This window comes from Diceros bicornis, chromosome 21 (assembly GCF_020826845.1).
Source record: "Diceros bicornis minor isolate mBicDic1 chromosome 21, mDicBic1.mat.cur, whole genome shotgun sequence".
Classification (NCBI taxonomy): Eukaryota; Metazoa; Chordata; class Mammalia; order Perissodactyla; family Rhinocerotidae; genus Diceros; species Diceros bicornis.
This window is the reverse complement of record NC_080760.1, coordinates 9177536-9200329: the sequence shown is the minus strand read 5'-3', so window position 1 is coordinate 9200329 and position 22794 is coordinate 9177536. Positions and strand designations below refer to the sequence as shown.

At 38.0% G+C, this 22794-nt stretch overlaps 1 pseudogene; it reads right to left on the bottom strand.

The window, feature by feature from the left end:
- Positions 1-17749: 17749 nt before the first annotated feature.
- On the bottom strand, positions 17750-18010 carry LOC131419399 (costars family protein ABRACL-like; annotated as a pseudogene).
- Positions 18011-22794: the final 4784 nt, after the last annotated feature.

The following is a 22794-nucleotide window of genomic DNA, read 5'->3' as shown; positions in this document are numbered from 1 at the left end:
GAATATTATTAAGCCATAAGAAAGAATAAAATCTTGCCATTTGCAACAACATGTATAGACCTTGAGGGCATTATGCTAAGTGAAATAAGTCAGACAGAGAAAGTCAAATGCCATATAATCTCACTTACATGTGGAATCTTAAAAAAAAAAATGAGTCAATCAATATAGAGAACAGATTTGTGTTTGCCAGAGGTAGGTGGCGAGGGGTGAGGAAAATGGGTAAACGAGATCCAAAGGTAAAAACTTACAGTAATAAAATAAATGTCATAGGAATGTAAAGTACAGCATGGTGACTATAGTTAATAATACTGTGTTGGATATGTAAAAGTTGATAGGACAATAAATCTTAAAAGTCTTCATCACAAGAAAAAAATATTGTAACTCTATATGGTGATGGATGTTAACCAGACTTATTGTGGTGATCATTTTACAAAATATACAAATATTGAATCATTATGTTATACACATGAAACTAAAAAAAAAAAAAGTTATTCTAAAACACTTCTCCACTTGCATTGCAGAATGAGTATATTTCAATTCACTGGAATAACACTATTCTCAATGCAGCTTTCAAGTTGAGTTCTAGGCACATCTTATTACAAGAGTTTTTAAACATCTCTACATGCATCAAAGAATGAGTATAACATTCATTCACTTAATAAAAAAACAAGGGCCGGCCCCGTGGCGTAGAGGTTGAGTGTGCATGCTCTGCTGCTGGCGGCCAGGGTTCAGATCCCGGGTGTGCACAGATGCGCCGCCTGTCAGGCCATGCTGTGGCGGCATCCCATATAAAGTGGAGGAAGATGGGCACAGATGTTAGCCCACGACCAGTCTTCCTCAGCAAAGAAGAGGAGGATTGGCACAGATGTTAGCTCAGGGCTGATCTTCCTCACAAAAAATAAAAAATAAAAAAATAACAGTTCTCTATTGAGCTGGCAAAAGGCTTTCTTAGAAACATTATTATAACTATTCTTGAACATTTCTAGAAGTTCACACATTACAGAACTTTCTACATACATAAAACTCTCATTCACTGATGTAATACTGTTATCAATGCAGCTTGCGTGTAGTTGCTAGACATTTCTTTATTAGAAGTGTTCTTAAGTGCTTCTCTACATGCATTTTAGAATGGGTAAGTTTCCATTCGCTGATATAACACTGTTTGCAACTCAGCTTGCAGTAGCTTTGATTAAAACTTCTTTATCACTTGTGTTCCTAAAATGTTATCTACATGAATTACAGAACGAGGATAACATCTATTGCTGAAATAACATGGTTCTCAGTGCAGCTTGCAAGTAGGGTTTTATAAACATCATTATTACAACTATTCTTAAATAGTTCTGTTCATGCATTACAGAATGTGTACAACTTTGATACTAACATAATACTGTTCTCCCTGCTCTTGCAAGTAACGTGTTTGGGTTTTTTTTTTGGTGAGGAAGATCAGCCTTGAGCTAACATCCATGCTAATCCTCCTCTTTTTGCTGAGGAAGCCCGGCTCTGAGCTAACATTTATTGGCAATCCTTCCTCCTTTTTTCCTCAAAGCCCCAGTAGATAGTTGTATGTCATAGTTGCACATCCTTCTGGTTGCTGTATGTGGGACCGGCCTCAGCATGGCCGGAGAAGCGGTGCCTGGGATCTGAACCCAGGCTGCCAGTAGCAGAGCACTTAACCGCTAAGCCAGGGGGCGGGCCCTCAAGTAATGTTTTTATAAACATCTTTATTACAAGTGTTCTTAAACACTTCTGTACATCCATTACAGAATGGGAATAACTTCCATTCACTGATATAATACTGTTCTCAATGCACCTTGCAAGTAGCATTTAGAATAACCTCTTAGGGGCCGGCCCAGTGACGCAAGTGGTTAAGGGCCCGCGCTCTGCTGTGGCGGCCCGGGTTCGGATCCGGGCCTGAACCGACGCACCGCTTGTCAAGCCATGCTGTGGCGGCATCCCGTATAAAGTGGAGGAAGATGGGCATGTATGTTAGCCCAGGGCCAGTCTTCCTCAGCAAAAAGAGGAGGATTGGCAGGTGTTAGCTCAGGGCCGATCTTCCTCATAAAGAAAAATCTCTTACAAGTGTTCTTAAACACTACTCTACATGCATTGTAAAATAGGTATAACTTTATTCACTGATATAACACCGTTTCAATACAGCTTCCAAGTAGTTTTCTTGGAATCACTCATTTAAAGTGTTCCTAAACATTTTGTACATACATTACAGAATGGGTATAAGTTACATTCACTTATATAACATTATTCTCAACGCAGCTTGCAAGTAGCTTTCTTAGATACATTTTTATTTCAGGTGTTCTTAAAAACTTCTCTTTATAAATTACAGAATAGGTAAACAGCCATTCACTGATATAAAGATGTTCTCAAGGCAGCTTGCAAGTAACATTCGTAGAAACACCTTTATACAAGCGATCTTATGCTTCTGTACATGCATTACCAAAAGGGTATAATAGTCATTCAATGATATGACACACCGAGGAAGATCAGACCTCAGCTAACATCTGCCAATCCTCCTCTTTTTGCTGACGAAGACTGGCCCTGGGCTAACATCCATGTCCATCTTCCTCTACTTTATATGGGATGCCGCCACAGCATGGCTTGAACAAGCGGTGCGTTGGTGCGCATCTAGGATCCGAACCGGCAAACCCCGGGCCGCCGCAGCGGAGCACGCGCACTTAACTGCTTGTGCCACCGGGCTGGCCCTTATGACACTGTTTTTAATGCAGCTTGGAAGTAGCGTTCTTTGACACTCCTTTATTACATGTGTTCTTAAACACTTCTCTACATCCATTACACAATGGGTATAATATCCGTTTGCTAAAATAAAATGGTTCTCAATGAAGCTTGGAAGTAGCTTTCTTGGAATCATATTACAAAGTGTTCCAAAACAATTTTATAAATACATTACATAATGGGTGTAATTGACATTCACTGATATAACGCTGTTCTCAACTCAGCTTAAAAGTAGTGTTCTTAGAAATATCTTGATTGCAAGTGTTTTTAACACTACATGCGTTACGAAATTGGTATAATTTCCATTAACCTATATAATACTATTCTAAATGTAGCTTGCAAATAGCTATCTTCGAAATATCCTTAATAAAATTGTTCTTAACACCTCTCTACCTGCATTACAGAATGGATAAAACTTCCACTTACTTTTATAACACTGATTGCAAAGCAGGTTGCAGTAGTGTTGATCGAAACTTCTTTGTTAGAACTGTTCTTAAACAGTTCTCTACACACTTTAGAGATTGAGTATAACATTCAGTTGCTGAAATAACATGGTTCAACCCAGCTTGCAAGTAGCATTCTCAAAAACAATATTATTACAAGTGTTCTTAAACACTTCTGTTCATGCATTCCAAAATGGAAATAAATTCCATTCATTGATATAACACTGTTTTCAATGCATCTTGCAAGTATGAAGAATCATCTTTTACAAGTGTTCTTAAACACTACTCTACATACATTTCAGAATGGGTATAAATTCCACTCACTGATATGACATAGTTCTCAATGCGGCTAGCAAATAACATTTTAGAAACATCTTCTTACAAGTGACCTTATACATTTCTCTATATGCATTACAGAATTGGTATAACCCATTTACTGATACAACACAATTTCCCATGGGGCTGACAGAAAGGTTTGTTAGAACCTCTTTTTTTACAAGTGGTTGTAAACACTTCTCTGCATGCATTACAGAATGAGTATAACTTTCAATCACTGATATAAGACTGTTCTCAATGTAGCTTACAAGTAGCATTGTTGGAAACTTCTCTGTTACAAATGTGTTTAATGCTTAATTATGCGCATAACAGAATGGGTCTAATTCACTGAAATGATATGCCTCCCATGCAGCTGGCCAGTACTGTTTTTAGAAACATCTTTATTACAAGTGTCTTAAACTTCTCTACATGCATGACACAATGGGAATGACTTGCATTTGCCGTTCTTATTGCACCTTGCAGGGAGCTCTCTTAGAAACATCTTTATTACAAGTCTTTTTAAAAACTCCTGTGCATTAATTACAGAATGGTATTACTTATTGTAAATAAAATAACACTTTTCTCCATGCAGCTTGCAAGGAGTGTTCTTAAAACATCTGTCCAGTTTTCTGAACACCATTTATTTTTATCTTTTATTTATTTATTTTTTGTGAGGAAGATTAGCTCTGAGCTAACATCCATGCCAATCCTCCTCTTTTTGCTGAGGAAGACTGGCCCTGCACTAACATCTGTACCCATCTGCCTCCAGTTTATATGGGATGCTGCCACAGCATGGCCTGACAAGCAGTGCATTGGTGCATCCCCGGGATCTGAACCCGGACCACAGCAGCGGAGCGTGCGCACTTAACCACTATGCCATGGCACCGGCCCCTGAACACTATTTATTGAAGAGACTGTTCTTTCCTCACAATAACTTCTCAGCTTCTTTGTCATAAATTAATTGACCATATACGTCAATTTATTTATTTCTAGGCTCTTTATTCTATTTGTTTTTCTATGTGTCTATTTTTATGCCAATACCATGCTGTTTTGATTACTATAGCTTTGCTATATAGTTTTCAATCAGGGAGCATGAGGCCTCCGGCTTTGTTCTTTCTCAAGATTGCTTTGGTTGTTTGAGGATATTCCATACAAATTTTAGGATTCTTTGTTCTATTTCTGTGAAAAATTCCATTGTAATTTTGATAGGGATTGCATTGAATCTGTAGATTCTTTTAGCAGTAGGGGCATTTCACAGTATTAAGTCTTCCAATCCATAAGGCCAGAATATCTTTCCATTTATCTGTATCTTCTTCAATTTCTTTCATTGACATCTTACACTTTTGAGTGTACAAGTCTTTCACTGCCTTGGTTAAATTTATTCTTGGGTATATTATTCTTTTTGATGCAAATAAATGGGATTGTTTCTTATTTCTCTTTCTGATAGTTTGTTATTAGTGTATAGAAATGCAACAGATTTCTGTATTGATTTTGTATCCTGAAACTTTATTGAATTTGTTTATTAGTTCTCACAGTATTTTGGTGGATTCTTTAGGGTTTTCTATATATTGATAATCATGTCATCTGCGAATCCTGACAGTTTTACTTCTTCTTTTCTGATTTGGATGCCTTTTATTTCTTTTCTTGCCTAATTGCTTTGGCTAGGACTTCCAATACTACGTTGAATAAGAGTGGCAAGAATGGACATTCTGTCTTGTTTCTGATCTTAGAGGAAAAGTTTTCAGCTTGTCCACCATTAAGTATGATGTTAGCTGTGGGCTTGTCATATGTGGCCTTTTTTTTTTTTTTTAAAGATTTTATTTATTCATTTTTTTCCCCCCAAAGCCCCAGTAGATAGTTGTATGTCGTAGGTTCACATCCTTCTAGTTGCTGTATGCGGGACTCGGCCTTGGGTTGGATGGAGAAGTGGTGCCTCGGGGCGCACCCGGGATCTGAACCCCGGCTGCCAGCATCAGAGCACGCGCACTTAACCGCTAAGCCACGGAGCCGGCCCATATGTGGCCTTTATTATGTTCTATACTCACTTTGTTGAGAGTTTTTATCATAAATGGATGTTTCATTTTGCCAAATGCTTTTTCTGCATCTATTGAGATCATATGATTTTTATCCTTTATTTTGTTAATGTGGTGTATCACATTGATTGATTTGCAGATGTGGAACCGTATTTGCACCTCTGGAATAAAGCCCACTTGATCATGGTGTATGATCCTCTTAATATATCATTGAAGTCACTTTGTTAATATTTTGTTGAGGATTTTTGAATCTATGTTCATCAGGGATATTGACCTACAATTTTCTTTTCATGTGACATCCTTGTCTGCTTTTTGTATTAGCGTGATGCTGGCCTCATAAATGAGTTTGGGAGTGTTCCCCCCTCTTCTATTTTTTTGAAGTATTTGAGAAGTATTGGTATTAATTCTTCTTTAAATGTTTGGTGGAATTAACCAGTAAAGCCATCTTGTCCTGAACAATCAGGTTTTTGATTATTGATTCAATCTTCTTACTAGTATTTGGTTTGTTCAGATCTTCTGTTTATTTATGGTTTAATCTTAGTAGGTTGTATGTTTCTGGGACTTTATCCATTTTTTTCTGGGTTGTCCAGTTTGTTGGCATATAATTGTTCAGAGTATGATCGTTTGTATTTCTGTGGTATCAGTTGTAATGTCTCCTTTTTCATTCCTGATTTTATTTATTTGAGTTCTCTTTTTTTAATGGTGAGTCTAGTTAAATGTTGTCGATTTTGTTTACCTTTTAAAAGAAACAGCTCTTAGTTTCTTTGAGCTTTTCTATTATCTTTTTAGTCCCTATTTTATTTATTTTCACTCTGATCTTTTTATTTACTTCTTTCTAGTAATTTAGGCTTTGTTTTTGCTTCTTTTTCTTGTTCTTTGAGGTATAAGTTAGGTTGTTTATTTGAGATTTTCTTGTTTCTTGATGTAGACATTTATCTCTATGAACTGTCCTCAAAACTACTTTTGCTGTGTCCCATAGCGTTTGCTATGTTGTATTTCCAATTTAATTTGTCTCAAGGTATTTTTGATTTCTATTTTGATTTCTTCTTTGACCCATTGATTTTTCAGTAGCGTATTGTTTAATCTCCACATATTTGTGAATTTTTCAGTTTTCCTCTTTTAATTGATTTCTAGTTTCATACCATTGTGATAAGAAAAGATACTTGATATTATTTCAATCTTATTAAATTTATTAAGGCTTCTTTTGTAGCCTCACATATGATCCATCTAGGAGAATATTTGTTTACTTGAGAAGAATGTGTATTCTGCAGCTTTAGAATGGAATGTTCCATATATATCTGTTAAGTCCATTTGGTCTAACAATTTGTTTAAGGCCAATGTTTCCTCATTGATATTAAGTCTGGACGATATATCCATTGACACAAGTGGCATCAAAGTTCCCTACTATTATTGTATTGTCTATTTTTCCCTTTATGTTAATTAATATTTGCTTTATATATTTAGGTGCTCCTATGTTGGGTGCATAAATATTTACAAATGTTATATTCTCTTGTTGAATTAATCCTTTTATCATTATGTAATGCCCTTTTTTTGGTCTCTTATTACAGTCTTTGTTTTAAAGTCTATTTTGTATGTAATAAATATAGCTACCCTGGCTTTCTTTTGGTTTCCATTTGCATGGAATGTTTTTTTTCCTCCTTTCACTTTTAACCTTTGTGTGTCCTTACATCTGAAGTGAGTATCTTGTAGGTAGCATGTAGATAGATCTTGTTTTTTAATCCATTAAACTCCATTCTATGTCATTGGATTGGAGAATTTAGTCCATTTACATTTAAAGTAATTATTTATATATATGTACTTATTGCCATATTGTCAATTATTTTTTGGCTGTTTTTTAGTGTCTCTGTTTCTTTCTTCTTCACATTTCTCTTCCTTTGTGATTTGTTGATTTTCTTTGCTGGTATGCTTAGAGTCCTTTCTCTTTATCTTTTGTGTATCTACTAGAGGTTTTTGCTCTGTGGTTACCATGAGGCTTACATATGAAAACTTTTATTTATAATAGTTTATTTTATGTTGATAACAACTTGATCTGGAATGCATTCTAAAGCTCTACATTCTTATCTTCCCCCTCACATTTTATGTTTTTCATATCACATTGTTATCTTTTCATTCTGTGTATCCCTTAACTAATTATTGTAGTTATAGTTATTTTTACTACTTTTATTTTTTAACCTTCATACTAACACTATCAGTGATTAGTCCACCACATTTACAACATTAGATTATTCCAAATTTTACCATATATTTACCTGCAGATTTATACTTTCATATGTTTTCCTGTTATTAATTAGCACTTTTTCTTTTCAGCTTAAAGAAGTCTTTTTAACGTTTCTTGTAAGTCCAGTTTAGTGGCAATAAACTCCTTTAGCTTTTCTTTGTCTGGAAAATTTTTTATCTCCCTTTCCATTCTGAATTACAACTTTGCCAGGTAAAGTATTATTGGTTGGAGATTTTTTTCTTTCATCACTTTGTATATATTTCAGCTACTCCCTTCTGGCTTTCAAAGTTTCTGCCGAAAAATCTGATGATAGTTTTTTGGGAGTTCCCTTGTAAGTAACAAGTTCTCATGCTGCTTTTGAGAGTATCTCCTTGTCTTTAACTTTTGACATTTTAATTATAATGTGTCTTGATGTGAGTCTATCTGGGTTAATCTTATGCAGAACTCTCTGAGCTTCCTGGATCTGGATGTCTGTTTCCTTCCCCAGGCTAGGGAAGTTTTCAGCCATTATTTCTTCAAATAAGTTTTCTGCCCTTTTCTTGCTCTCTTCTCCCTCTGAGACCCCTATAATGTGCATGTTGGTCTGCTGGATAATGTCCATAATTCCCTTTAGATATCTTCACCTTTTAAATTCTTTTTTCTTTTGTTACTCTGATTGGGTTAGTTCCATTGCCCTATCTTCAAGTTCACTGATGCTCTCTTCTGCTTCATCTAGTGTGCTGTTGAACCTGTCTAGTGTATTTCAGTCCAGTTATTGTATTCTTAAGCTCTCTGCCTTCTATTTGGTACTTTCTTATATTTTCTGTCTCTTTTTTGAAGTTCTCACTGTGTTCATCCATTTTCCTAAGTTTAGTGATCATCTTTATGACCACTACTTTGAATTCTTTATCAAGTAAATCACTTATCTCTGTTTCATTAAGGATTTTTTTCTGAGGTTTTGTCTTGTCCTTTCTTTTGGAATATATTTCTGTTTCTTCATTTTTTTCTTGACTCTCTGTGTTGGTTTCTATGCACTGGATAGAACAGCCACCTCTCCCAGTCTTGAAAGAGTTGCCTTGTGCAGGATCTAAACCTTATCATTCAATCCTGCCCTAGCTCTTGGTTCTCTCTCAAACCTTTGTGATTGTCCAAGCAGACTATTTTATTTTTAGTGGCTCTGAGTATCTGAGGGTGTTGCCAAGACCTGTCAGTGTCCCAAAGGGGAGGATCTCAGTCAGCACCTAGATTCGGGCTGATTGGAAGCCAGACCCTCAGGTAGCAGATTTTAAAGTGTGCAAATACATACAGTCCTGTGGGACCACAAGCATGAGTCCAGCAGGCCACTAAAGTCAGGTTATGTAGAGGTGTCTGCTGGGCAACAGCCACAAAAACGAGTCACCAGACATGTGTAAGAGCACCTTACCATGAGATACTGGCACTCTGAAGCACAGCAGAGGGAAAGCACAAAGATAGTATCCACCCTCTGAGGTCTCTGGACAGATTACAGTCAGCCCATACATATGTATTTAATTAGAAGCCTCCACCTCAGGCTGCAGCTATGAAGATAAGCTAATAAACCTCCTTCACAGAAAGACTGAGGTCCTGGGTCTGTTGCCTTTGCTGTGCTTGGGGGTGGTAGCTGTTTAAGAACTCTTTCTCCATTGGTTACAGTCCTATGTAGCCCTCAAGCATAAGCCCTGCTGGCCACCAGAGCCAGGCTTTCTAGAAGTGTCCCCTGGATGGCAGCCATAAGAACTGGGGCACCAGAGTAGGGTACAAGCTCATTTACAGGAGATACCAGTGAGCTTAAGTGAGGCAAAGGGAGAGTTCAAAGATGGTACCCTCCAGCCTTTACTCCCAGACAGTACCCCAGCAAGCCTCTAGATGTGTGTTAAATTAGATGCCTGCCCCTCAGGCTGACTCTTTAAGAAGAGCAAACAACCTCTATCACATAAAGCCTGGGTGCCTCTCAACTGGCTGCCTCTCCACTGATCCCTGCGATGAGTGAGTCTGAGCATGCAAGCCCTTTAAGAGCTGTTTCTCAGTTTGCTATAATCTGTTGGGTCTACTAGATGCAAGCTTCATTGGTTTTCGAAGCTAGATGTTTTGGTTGCTCATCTCTCAGATGCAGGTCTTAAAAGTTGAGGTGCCTGATGTGGGGTTCACATCCTTCACTTTCAGGGAGGAGCTCCAGGTTTTGATTTGCCTCCCGATTGTGTCAATGCACCAGGTGTGGAATTTATGGCAAGATTATGTCTCGGCCGCTCCTACCTGCTTCGATGTGATTTTTTTCTCATTTGCCCAGGGTGTAGGAGTAACTCAGCTAGTTTTTATATTTGTTTCAGAGGAAATCATTCCATATGTAGCTGCAGATTTGGTGTGTCTATGGGAGAAGGTGAGTGCAAGACCTCCCTACATCGCCATCTTGAATTGGAATGCTTGGGCATAACTTCTATTCACTGAAATAACACTGTTCTTGACACAGCTTACAGGTAGCATTGATCAAAACTTCTTCATTCCTAGTGTTCTGAAACAGTTCTCTGCATACATTATAGAATTAGTATAACATCCAGTCACTAAAATAACTAGTTCAAATACAGCTTACAAGTGTTCTCAGAAACATCATTATTACTGTTCTTAAACACTTCTGTTCATGCATAACAGAATAGGTATAACTTTTATTCACAGATATAACACTGTTCCCAACTCAGCTTGAAAGTAGCATTCTTAGAAATATTTTTATTACAAGTGTTCTTTTTTTTTTTTTGTGAGGAAGATCAGCCCTGAGCTAACATCCATGCTAATGCTCCTCTTTTTGCTGAGGAAGACTGGCTCTGAGCTAACTTCTATTACCAATCCTCCTCCTTTTTTTTTCTCCAAAGCCCCAGTGGATAGTTGTATGTCATAGCTGCACATCCTTCTAGTTGCTGTATGTGGGACACAGCCTCAGCATGGCCGGAGAAGCAGTGCACCAGTGCACACCCCGGATCCGGCCCCGAGCCGCCAGTAGCAGAGCACGCACACTTAACCGCTAAGCCACGGGGCCAGCCCTTATTACAAGTGTTCTTAAACGCTACTTTACATGCATTACAGAATGAGTATAACTTCCATTCACACATATAATATTGTTCTCAATTCACCTTACAAAAAGCATCTTGAAAACTTCTCTTTAAAAGTCTTTTAAATGCATCTCTACATGCATTACATAATTGATATAACCTCCATTCACTGATATAACAGCATTCTCAACGCAATGTATAAGTGACATTCTTTGAAAAATTTTTATTATGTATCTTCTTAAACAGTTCTCTACATACATTACAGAATGCATATAATTTCCATTCACTGATATTATACTGTTTTCAATGTATCTTGGAAGTAGTGTTCTTAGAAACATATTTTTATGTGTTCTTCAATTTTCTCTACATACATTATAGAATGGTATACTTCCAGTCACTGAAATAACGCTATTCTCCACGTAGGTTGCAAGTAGCATTGTTAGAAATTTCCTTATGAGTAGTGTTCTTAAGCACTTCTATACGTGCATTACAGAATGAGAATATTTCCATTAACTAATATAACACTGTCTCAACACAGCTTGCAAGTAGCATTTATAGAAACATCTTTATTACTTGTGTTCATAAACACTTCTCTACATGCATACAGAACGATTATAAATTCCACACACTAATATATCACTACTTTCAGTTCAGCATACAATTAGCTTTTTAAAAAAACTTTTTTTTATTACAAGTGTTCTTAAACACATCTCTATATGAATTACAGAATGTGTATAACTTTTATTCACTGATATAACACTGTTCTCAATGCAGCTTGCAAGTAGCATTCTTAGAAACATCTTTTTCCAAGATTTTTTTTAGCACTTCTCTACATAATTGTAGAGAAACACATAATTGTAAGAAACACATCTGTTACAAGTGTTCTTAAACACTTCTCCATGTGCATTGCAGAATGTGTATAACATATTCACAGATATAACACTGTTCTCAACTCAGCAAGTAAGTAGCATTTTAGAACATCTTTATTACAAGCGTTCTTAAACACTTCTCTCTACATTCCAATGAACACTTAGGTTGTTTCCTTGTTTTGGCTATCATAAATAGTGCTGCAGATATCTCTTCAACATATTGTTTTTATTTCCAACTGACATATTCCCCTGAAGTGGAATTTATGGAACAGATAGACGTTCTAGTTTTAATTTTTTGAGAAACCTCCATACTGTTTTCCGTAGTAACTATACAAATTTAGAATCCTATGAACAGTGCACAAGGGTTCCCTTTTCTCCACACCCTCACCATCATTTGTCATCTCCTGTCTTTTTGATGACAGCCATTCTAACGGGCATGAGGTGATATCTCCTTGTGGTTTTGATTTGCACATGCCTAATGATTAGTGATGTTGAGCACATTTTTATGTACCTGTTGGGTATTTGTATACCTTCTTTGGGAAAATGTCTATTCAGGTCCTTTGCCCAGTTTTTAATTGGATTTGGGTTTTTTGCTACTGAGTTGTATGAGTTCTTTATACATTTGTATATTAACCTCTTATCAAATATAAGATTTGCAAATATTTTTTCCAGTTCCATAGTTTGTCTTATTCTTTTGTTGATCATTTCTTTTACTGTGCAGAAGCTTTTTACTTTGATGTAGTCCCACTTGTTTATTTTTTATTTTCTTGTTTTTGCTTTAGAAGTCATATCCAGCAATTCATTGCCAGGACGCATGTTAAGAAGTTTTTCCCAGGTTTTCTTCTAGGAGCTTTATGGATTCTGGTCTTACATTTAAGTCTTTAATCCATTTTGACCTGACTTTTGTGAGCAGTGTAAGAGAGGAGTCTAGTTTCATTCTTTTACATGTGAATGTCTGATTTTCCCGGTATCACTATTGAAGAGACTGTCTTTTCTCCATTGAGTATCTTGGCTCCTTTGTCAAATATTAGTTGACCGTATATGCATGGATTTATTTCTGCACTCTAAATTCTGTTCCATTGGTCTGTGTTTCTGTCTTCCTGCCAGTATATAATTTTATTACTATAGCTTTATAATACAGCTTGAAATCAGAAAGTATGATGTCTCCCACTTTGTCTTCTTTCTCAGGATGGCTTTGTCTATTTGGAGTCTACCATGGTTTATAAATTTTAGGATTATTTTCTCTACTTCTGTAAAAAAAATGGCAATGGAATCTTCATAAGGATTGCATTGAGTCAATAGATGGCTTTGGATAGTATGGACACTAACAATATTAATTCTTTCAACCCGTGAACATGGGATACTTTTCTATTTATTTGTATCTTCTTTGATTTTTTTAATCAATATCTTGTAGTTTTTATCATAGAGGTCTTTCACCACCTAGGTTAGATTCATTCCAAAAAAATTTACAGTTTTTGATGCTACTATAGATGGGATCATTTTTTTTATTTCTTTTTCAAGTAATTTGTTGTTAGTAGATAGAAATACTGGTGATTTTTACACGATAATTTTGTATCTGGCAACTTTACTAAATTTGTTGATTAGATATAACAGACTTTTGGTGGAATCTTTGGGATTGTCTATATAAAATCATGTCATTTGCAAATAGAGACTATTTTACTTCTTATTTTCCAGTTTGGATGCCTTTTTCTTTTCTTGCCTGATTGCTATGGCTAGGACTTTCAGTACTATGTTGACTAGGAGTAGTGAGAATGGGCGTTCCTGTCTTGTTCCTGATTTGAGAGGGAAAGCTTTCAACTTTTCACCATTGAATGGATGTAGCTATCAGCTTCATACATGGCCTTTGTTATTTTGAGGTATGTTCCTTCTATATCTAGTTTGTTAAGAATTTTTATCATGAGCAGTTGTTGAATTTTCTCAAATGCTTTTCCTGCATATATTGGGATGATCATATAATTTTTTTCTTTCATTATATTAATGTGATGTATCACATTTATTGATTTGCATATCTTGGAGCATACTTGCATCCCAGGGATAAATCCTACTCAGTGGATCTGCCAGGTTGCACAATGGGGAAGGGGCCTTGGGATCACCTTCTTCCTTTGTCCCCTCCCTTGTGCAAAGACCTCTTTGTGACTATTATATAGCTCTGCGATGTGGACCTGAAACTCTAGTCTGGAGAACACATTCTCTTCTCAGTTGCCCGATGCAGAAGTGAGTTCCAGATGATGGAGAATTTTGGTTGGTTTCTACTTATTTTAGTGACCCCTGGGGTTTGGTTCCATCCCCTTTTATTTGTATGGAGTTGGGATCATCTTTGTGTTATGTCACTGCATTCAGTGGTGTCCATATTTACCAATGTTTGAGAAGACAAGACATCAATCAGGTAAAGGAACCCAAGGGCCAACATATATAAGAGATTGATTCTTGATTTCCTATTCCCACTTTTCTAAATCAATTATTGGATAGAGATATCTCAGGAATGGGAAGTCTCAGGGGAGATTAGAACATCATCAGTCTGGGAGAACAGACTGGGCGAAGCAAGAGATAGATCTTAAACTCACAGACCATTTAGCTAGGTGTGGTAGAGAGCTTCAGGGTAAAATCTCAAATGCCATGGTTCAGGCCCTTGAATTGGTTTATTAAGAGAGTTCAGAACACCCAAGGGGAACACATCCTTAACAGTTGTTCACCAGCCACCATCCTTTCACAAGAATCTCTGGGCCAGCCTCTCTTTCATGTTAGAGCTGAACTGGAGAGCAATGCTGACCTATTAAAGACTCTAATCAGATAGTACTCCATCTTTCTTTAAGGAGCAAAATCCTATAGAATGGAGCATAAATGTTCCTGAAGATCTGAAGGTTCTGTACCCCTTCTCAGTAGAGGACTACTGTGTGAAATATCAATTTAGAAGCACATATAGAAAACAAGTATTTATTTGAGGTTAAATGAAAACAATCAGAAAAATATTTTTATCAATTTTAAAAATGAATAACATGAAAATAATACAAATCTCAATAAAATCAACAAAGGAAGTCACATGAGTGATAATGAATTGTCCACTATTTTGTTAGAATGAAGACAGTAAGAAATGAGTCCCAAAGTCTCATTTTTTCTTATCTTTCTCATAGTAAAACAGAGGCAGGAAGCCTAATTCTTAAGAGGTGAGGCTCTTCTATTCCACCCTGGGTTTTCTCAGTCTAACCCTCTCCGTGACTTCTCAGGTCAACAAGGCCTGAGGACCTCAGTTCCACAAGTCAGTACTTCTGCGAGAAGAGCTATCTCAGGAGAGGCTCACAGGAAGAGAATCAGACTCTGGGATGCTTCTCCCCACCATGCTTTGTTCTTCCATGAGAATTAGTGATACAGCGGGGCAACGAGTCTTTCTCATTAGTTGATGGTATGAGATATGGCAGAAGAAATATGGGATCTTCTGGAGGCAAAATTTGTTGGTTTTCTCTTTGTAAAAGTTGTTAACTTGCCTGATTTTCAGACTCTTCTTGGAGAGAGCACTGGCTTTCCCACCTCACAGGGTTGTGATGATCACCTGAGCAGGTAGGCTTCAGCTCTTATTGAGAGCTGGCTTTGACTTCACGAACAAGGGTGTGCAGGGAGATAGGCAGTGGTACTGCACACACACTATCATCTCAGTTTCCTTCACATGTCTCTTAATACTACCTTAAAAAGAACAAATTAGGAGCCGGCCTAATGGCATAGTGGGTAAGTTCACGTGCTCCGCTTCAGCAGCCCGGGGTTCACAGGTTCCGATCCCGGGTGTGGACCTACGCACCGCTTGTCAAGCCATGCTGTGGCGGGCATCCAACATATAAAGTAGAGGAAGATGGGTGCAGATGTTAGCCCAGGGGCGATCTTCCTCACCAAAAAGAGGAGGATTGGCAACAGATGTTAGCTCAGGGCTAAACTTCATCACACACACACACACACACAAAAACAGAGAGTAGGGGCAGGCCTGGTGGCGTAGCTGTTAAGTGCGCATGCTCTGCTTCAGTGGCCTGGGGTTCGTAGGTTCAGATCCTGGGCACACACCAACGCACCAATTGTCAAGCCATGCTGTGGTGGCGTCCCATATAAAGTAGAGGAAGATGGGCAAGGATTTTAGTCCAGGGCCAATTTTCCTCAGCAAAAAAAGAGGAGGATTGGCGTCGGATGTTAGCTCAGGGCTGACCTTCCTTACAAAATAAAAACTAAAACAAAACAGAGTAAAATGGTGGTCTCCAGGGAATGGGGGTTGGGGAGATAGGACAGATGTTTACGGGTACAAACTTGCAATAAGTAGTAAATAAGTCCTAGAGATTGAATGCACAGTATAGTGAATACAGACAACAATATTGTATTATAATCATCAAACTTGTTAAGACTAGAACTTAATTATTCCACCCACTAAAAAGAAATGATAATTATGTAATAGTTTTGAGGTGCTAAATATGGCTACAATGGCAATCATAATACAATATATAAATGTACCAAATTTTTAAAATTATGGTAAAATACACACAACATAAAATTTACCATCCTAACCATCTTTAAGTGAAAAGTTTACCGGCATTAAATACATTCACATTGTTGTGCAACCACCACCAACATCTATCCATCCACTGAACTCTTCATTTTCCCAAACTGAAACTATATACCCATCGAACAATACCTCTTTATTCCCTCCTTTTCCCCAACCCCTGCCAACCATCCTTCTAATTTCTGTCTTATGAATTTGACTACTTCAGGTACCTCATGTAAGTGGAATCATACAGGATTTGTCCGGTTGTTACTTGTTTATTTCACTTAGCATAATATCCTCAAGGTTCATCCATGTTGTAGCATATGTCAGAATTTTCTTCCTTTTTCTTTATTTTTATTTTTTTTGTGTGTGAGGAGGATCAGCCCTGAGCTAACATCCAATTCCAATCCTCCTCTTTTTGGTTGAGTAAGACTGGCCCTGGGCTAACACCCGTGCCCACCTTCCTCTACTTTATATGAGACACCGCCACAGCATGGCTTGCCAAGCGGTGCATCGGTGCACGCCCGGGATCCTAACCGGCGAACTCCAGGCCACGACATCAGAGCGCGAGCACGTAACCACCTGCGCCACCAGGCTGGCCCCAGAATTTTCTTCCTTTTTAAGACTGAATAATATTCTTTTGTATATTTGTACCACATTTTATTTATCTATTCATCTATCAATGGACGCTTGGGTTGCTTCTACCTTTTGGTTATTGTGAATATGCTGATATGAACGTTGGTATACAACTATCTCTTCGACATCTTGCTTTCAATTCTTTGGGGTATATACCCAGAAGTAGAATTGCTGTAGTAGAAATAGAAGTAGAACTAGAAATTCTATGTTTAATTTTTTGAGGAACCATCATACTGTTTTCTATAGCAGCAGCACCATTTCACATTTCCATGAACAGTGCACAAGGGTTCCAATTTCTACACATCCTTGCCAATATCTATTATTTTCTGTTTGTTTGTTTGGGGTTTTGGTGAGTGGGGAGGTAGCCATCATAATGGGTATCAGGTGGTATCTCATTGTGGTTTTGATTTGCATTTCCCTAATGATTAATGATGTTGAGCATATTTTCATGTGCTTGTTGGTCATTTTTATATCTTCTTTGGAGAAACGGGTATTCAAGTTTTTTGGTCTGTTTTTTAGTTGAGGTTTTTTGTTGTTGGGTTGTAGAAGTTTTTTGTATATTCTGATATTAACTCCTATATGATTTGAACTATTTTCTCACATTCTATGTGTTGCCTTTTTACTCTGTTGATTGTGTCTTTTCAAAATTTTTTGTTTTGTTAAAAAGTCTTTAATTTTTTCCTGAGACAAATAATAGGTTTTGTTTATTTTGCAGTGTAATACATAAATTTTCTTTCAAGTTATAAAGAAGGAGAGACTTCTAAAATATGTTTCCTTTAGTTTACAAAGTTCTATAAAAATCCATTAAGTATGATCACATTTGTCCTTTGACTTCATATTTCAGTTTACCAGAAACAAAATACAACAGTACACAAAGATATGTAAACCTCTTTAATCTTGCAGGAATATAATATCATCATCATCATGAAGACCTTGCCAAAGTAGCTCTTCTGAGTCCATAACAGTCTTCCGTCATTTTGAAGCTTTGAGATTTCCTGCCAATGCTTCAGAGGTTGGCACATTTGTCATTTCAGAAGAGGATTCAAATTTCATACTTAATTTTCAATCAGCATCTTTTGAACTCAAATGATGTATTTCCTCCACTATGCGGTTAAACTCATGATCCATGTTCACTGTTGCCTCTTCGCTCATTTTCTTTTCCAATGAAAAACTGGTGCAGCATCAGTCCAGACCCGATTATCTTCTTCAATACACTGGAGGAAGAGGCCAAGGCAGAAGTTTTAATTGTGGTGTAATTCAATTTATCTATTTGTTTCTTTTGCCACCTGTTCCTTTGGTGTCACATCCAAGACATGATTGCCAAATCTAGTGTCATGAAGCTTTCCTCTATGTATTCCAGAATCAGGAGAACACATGCTTAGCTCTCTTAAATGCAGAATTTCAGTATATATCAGTGTCTTGACATGAGTACAGCCATGTTTGGCCGCTCCATTGACCTACAGCCACCAGCACAAAAAGAAATATAAAAGCTGCTTTCTGCGTGGTGGGAACTGGCCTTTTCCCGGGAACTGGCCTTTCTCTCACGGAGGGAGTTGCAAGTTGTAACATTTCAAGGCTCTTGGAGCGTCGTAGCACGGGATGGACTGGCCATCTATGCCGGGCTGAGACGATAACCAAAGAGAACAATGCACGTACACAACTACCGGGCTGGGACGTTAGCCAGGGGGCTCAGTGCACGTACGCCACTGATAACCATTTGTGCATGGAAACACTAAATGCTTGCTCTGCAAACTCTGTAATTGCTTACTCTGAAAATTACTGATGGTATAAAAACTGCTGGAAACTGAGCCCTGGTGAGAGTTCCACCTGTGGAAGGGACACCTTGCCCAGGACGTGTGATCCTTGCCCAGCCGCGTCGATTGACAGGGCTCTCCCGGCAGTGGGGCGTGGATGTTGTGAGTAACTGATTTGATGTGAAGCAATTGATTTGATATGAAGTAATTGATTTGATGTGTTCTCTTTTCGGTCAACCTGGTGTTTCTCTTTCCGGTTGATTTGTGTCATTTTCTCTTCAGCCGATGTGGGTGTTTTCCCTTTCCAGTCGGGCTGATGTTTTTTCCCTTCTAATGCTTGACCTATCTAGATCTGTTTGCAGACTATCACCTTTACTACCCTCTATATAATAAAATATACCTTCAGTCCATTTGTTTGGAGTGGAAAGTGTCTTTTACGTCTCCGATCGAATCCCCGAACCTCTCATAACATAATTGGCGCTGTGAGCAGGATTCGATTAAGGAGATGGCTTTCCTGTTCAAACAAAGGGTAACTGAAGCCAAGGTGGAAGAGATCCCAGGATAGGAAGACCCTCCCTTTTGCACTCTGGCTGGGGAGTGGGCTCATAGGTCAGGATTATGTGAATCTTGGGATGTTCGTCTGCAAGATATGAATCATTGGATGTGACCAAAACTTTGCAGACAGCAGGAAAAAAGAGATAATGTTTCTTTTCTGGCACGGCGAGGTTAATGTTTATTGACTGCTTATCGTCGGGCTATGGAAGATAGGGATAAAATACAAGGGAGAATGTACTCTTGAAAAAAGAAGTTTCAAATTTACAGTCCCGGCTGATGTCACCCAAAATAGAAACTCTTTCCTTGCCGTGAGCCTGGCATTCTAGTTTTATTTGGCCCCTCTTAAGTGACAAATAGTGAGCCTAAATGTGTATCCAATAATAATTTGGCGAGCCAGCCGGGAGGCTCTTTGTCCGTGGCTCGGTGGGCCTGGGCCGGGTGGGATGTCCTGGGAAACAGTCCAGCAGCTGCCTAGGTGATTTGCCCTAGGGACTGCTCCCAGTGCTTTCCATCTGACCTGGCACCGCTGACCCTGGGCACATTTTTCTTATGACAGGGAAACAGGCTCTAGAATTATTTGTTTGCCTATTTGTTTGTTTTTGCTTACACCAACAACTCCCTTCCCCTCCATCTGGAGTCCTGTCTCTTTAAGAGGCAGGGCTATCCCTACTGGAGTGGGAATAATTGTAGGACTTTTACCCGGAATCTGTTAGATGCATCTATCTGTTCTGTTTGGGATCCCATTTAACTGTCTGTTCTGTATGTTTGTAATTTTGAAGGGGGGAAGTTCCATCTGTCCCCAAGGAGAGCCCTCTGGGCCACCTCTTGGCTAAATGGGCTATATTCAGCTAGGAGCCCATATCCAAGAAGATAAGTTTTTTATTGTAACACCACATTGCCACAATATTCCATAGACTCCAGAGAGAAAAAGTGACCAAAATGGGGCAATTTCAATTTACCAAAACTGATGTATTTGCTTATGCAATTGAAAAAAGCCAGCTAAAAAGTTAAACCACTAGTGGGAAGCCTATTTTAATCTTTTGAGGTTTTTAAACAAAATCAGGAATACTGTATTGCCTCTTTAAGAGAAAATAATTAAGTAATTAAACATGCCAGCAGCCTAAGCTGAATCTGCTGCTCCCCTCCCCTCTCTTGCTGAGCTTCCCCGCTTCAACTCCCCCGGAATTCCTAATCTGAAATTAAACAAGTGAAAATAAGTAAACTTTTGAAGTAATTTGAAATTGGGATGGCTATTCTGGAGAATCTATTTCAGATGAGTGCACCTTAAGGGTCACCCTTAAAAGAGAGGATTCAAAACCTCTCACGATGAAATGCAATCTTTAATTAATACACAGAGACTTCTAAAAGAAAAATTTATTGAGTCTCTGGGTCGTTTCCACATAAGATAAAACATTAAAAATTGGTTACTAAGCATAAATTTGTCTGCCTATGATCTCTTATCTCAAAAAAAAAAAAACTGAAAGATGCTTACGTTTAATGATAAACATGTTATGTGCATGTTGAGGAATTTTCTATGAGAAAGTACACATTTCTGGAAAGTCTGTATACAAAAAAAGCAAAAGGTATGTTGTCCATAAAGAAGGTATAAAGAATAGAGATATTTATGTTTGTTTTGTTAAGAAAAATAAATTTGTCCTAAAGTACTAAGAAAAAAAAAGGCGTAGGACAAATTCTAAATGTAAAAAATAAGTGACAGAAGGTTTGTAAAAGTAAAGCCCTGAGGAGTTTTGCACATGATCAAGTTGGCTAAAGTAAGCTGATAAAAAATTAAAATTTGGCTTTCTCTCTTATAAAGGTAATTTTCTTAAACTTTTAGTCTGCTCTTTATATAGAGATTAAAAGGTGTTCTTTTGAGTAAGTCTATGTAAAAGACAAAACACCTATGTTTTGTTAAAATAATTTCCTATGTTCAAAAGGACTGAAGTCTCTCCCTTAAGGTTTTTGTTTTTGTTTTTTGACTGTTTTAACTCTCTGTTTGCCTTTAACTGTTTCTGTTGTCAACTTGATTAAATAAATAACTAGGCATTGTTTCCTATTTGACCAAGTGTTTTAAAATCTTTTGATATTTTTGATAAACTTCTGCCAAAATTAAAGTTTTTTTTAACTTAAAAAAGAAATTACAAAAAGACATATGATTAGGATGCCAAAATACAATTGTTACTGTATTTCATGTTGATGCTCACAGTTCTGTAATTTCTACAGAACAAAAGTATAACTCTTACGCTGATCAGCTGGTGCGAAGTCATGCAACACACAACCCAGGCTTAGCACAATGAATCCACGAAAAGAGTGGACACTTGGGAGAACAAACTTCATACAGGTGGGCACAACAAAGGGGAATCCTTGTCACCCATGATGATATTGCCACTGCAGTACAACAATGTCAGTTATGCCAACAGTTAAATAAACGGGGAGTTCCACACCCCTACCAAGGTCATATCCAAAAGGGATTATTTCCCGCCCATACATGGCAAATAGATTTTATTGGACCATTGCCAAATTCTTGTGGATATACTTATGTCTGCACTGCCGTTGATACATATTCTGGTTATTTATTGGCTATACCAGCTAAAGTGGCCACTCAACAGAGTGCCATAAAATTATTAGATATAATTAAGTTATATTATGAAACACCAAGGCAAATTCAGAGTGACAACGGTTCCCACTTTACAGGTAAGTTGATTCAAACCTATACCAAGGAAAATTATATAGAATGGATTTATCATATACCTTATTACCCCCAAGCTGCAGGCCTCATAGAACGAATGAACGGATTGCTTAAACAACAATTGAGGAAACTTGGTCATGGCTCATTAAAGGGGTGGCACAACCATCTAAGTACTGCTCTAAATATGTTAAATAACAGGCCACTAGGCCCTAATGAGACTCCTCTGTCAAGGTTGTTACCAACAAAGATTACAGAAGTGGCAGCCGCCACCCATGAGCTTATGACCTTAACCTATTGGCCCCTGACTCAGTCTGCTAAACCGCCTTTTCGTGCCACGGCCGAAGCGGCTGGATTGGATTTATCTACTGTTCATTCTATTCAACTGCCCCCTAAGAAGCAGTCTATAGTCCCTACCGGGATAGGGGTACAATTTCCCAAAAATACCTTTGGTTTGTTAAAAGGACACTCTGGACTGGCAGCAAAAGGTATTGATGTACTGGGAGGAGTCATTGATCCAGATTACCAAGGAGAAATAAAATTTATATTATATAATGGTAGTGACACAGTACTAACTGTAGAGTCTGGGGAACGAGTGGGACAATTATTGGTGCTTCCCCTCTTGACTCCAAATGTGTCACAAGGACAACCTCCAAGTGAATTAACTAAAAGAGGAATACAAGGATTTGGGTCTACAGATGGATGGAAACCTGGAGCAAAGGTGTGGGTGACACATCCACCCAATGTGGCTCCCCGTGCTGCAAAAGTAGTGGCCCAAGGGCCCACTGCAACACTCATAGTTATGTATCCAGAAAATGAACAGTTATATCATGTTCCTAAAAATTCTGTTTCTTTGCGTGAATAGATACTCCTGCTGTGTTCGCTATGCTGTGCTGCACCTCCATGTCTGCTGCAGACCTACACACAGAGGCATTAGTTGC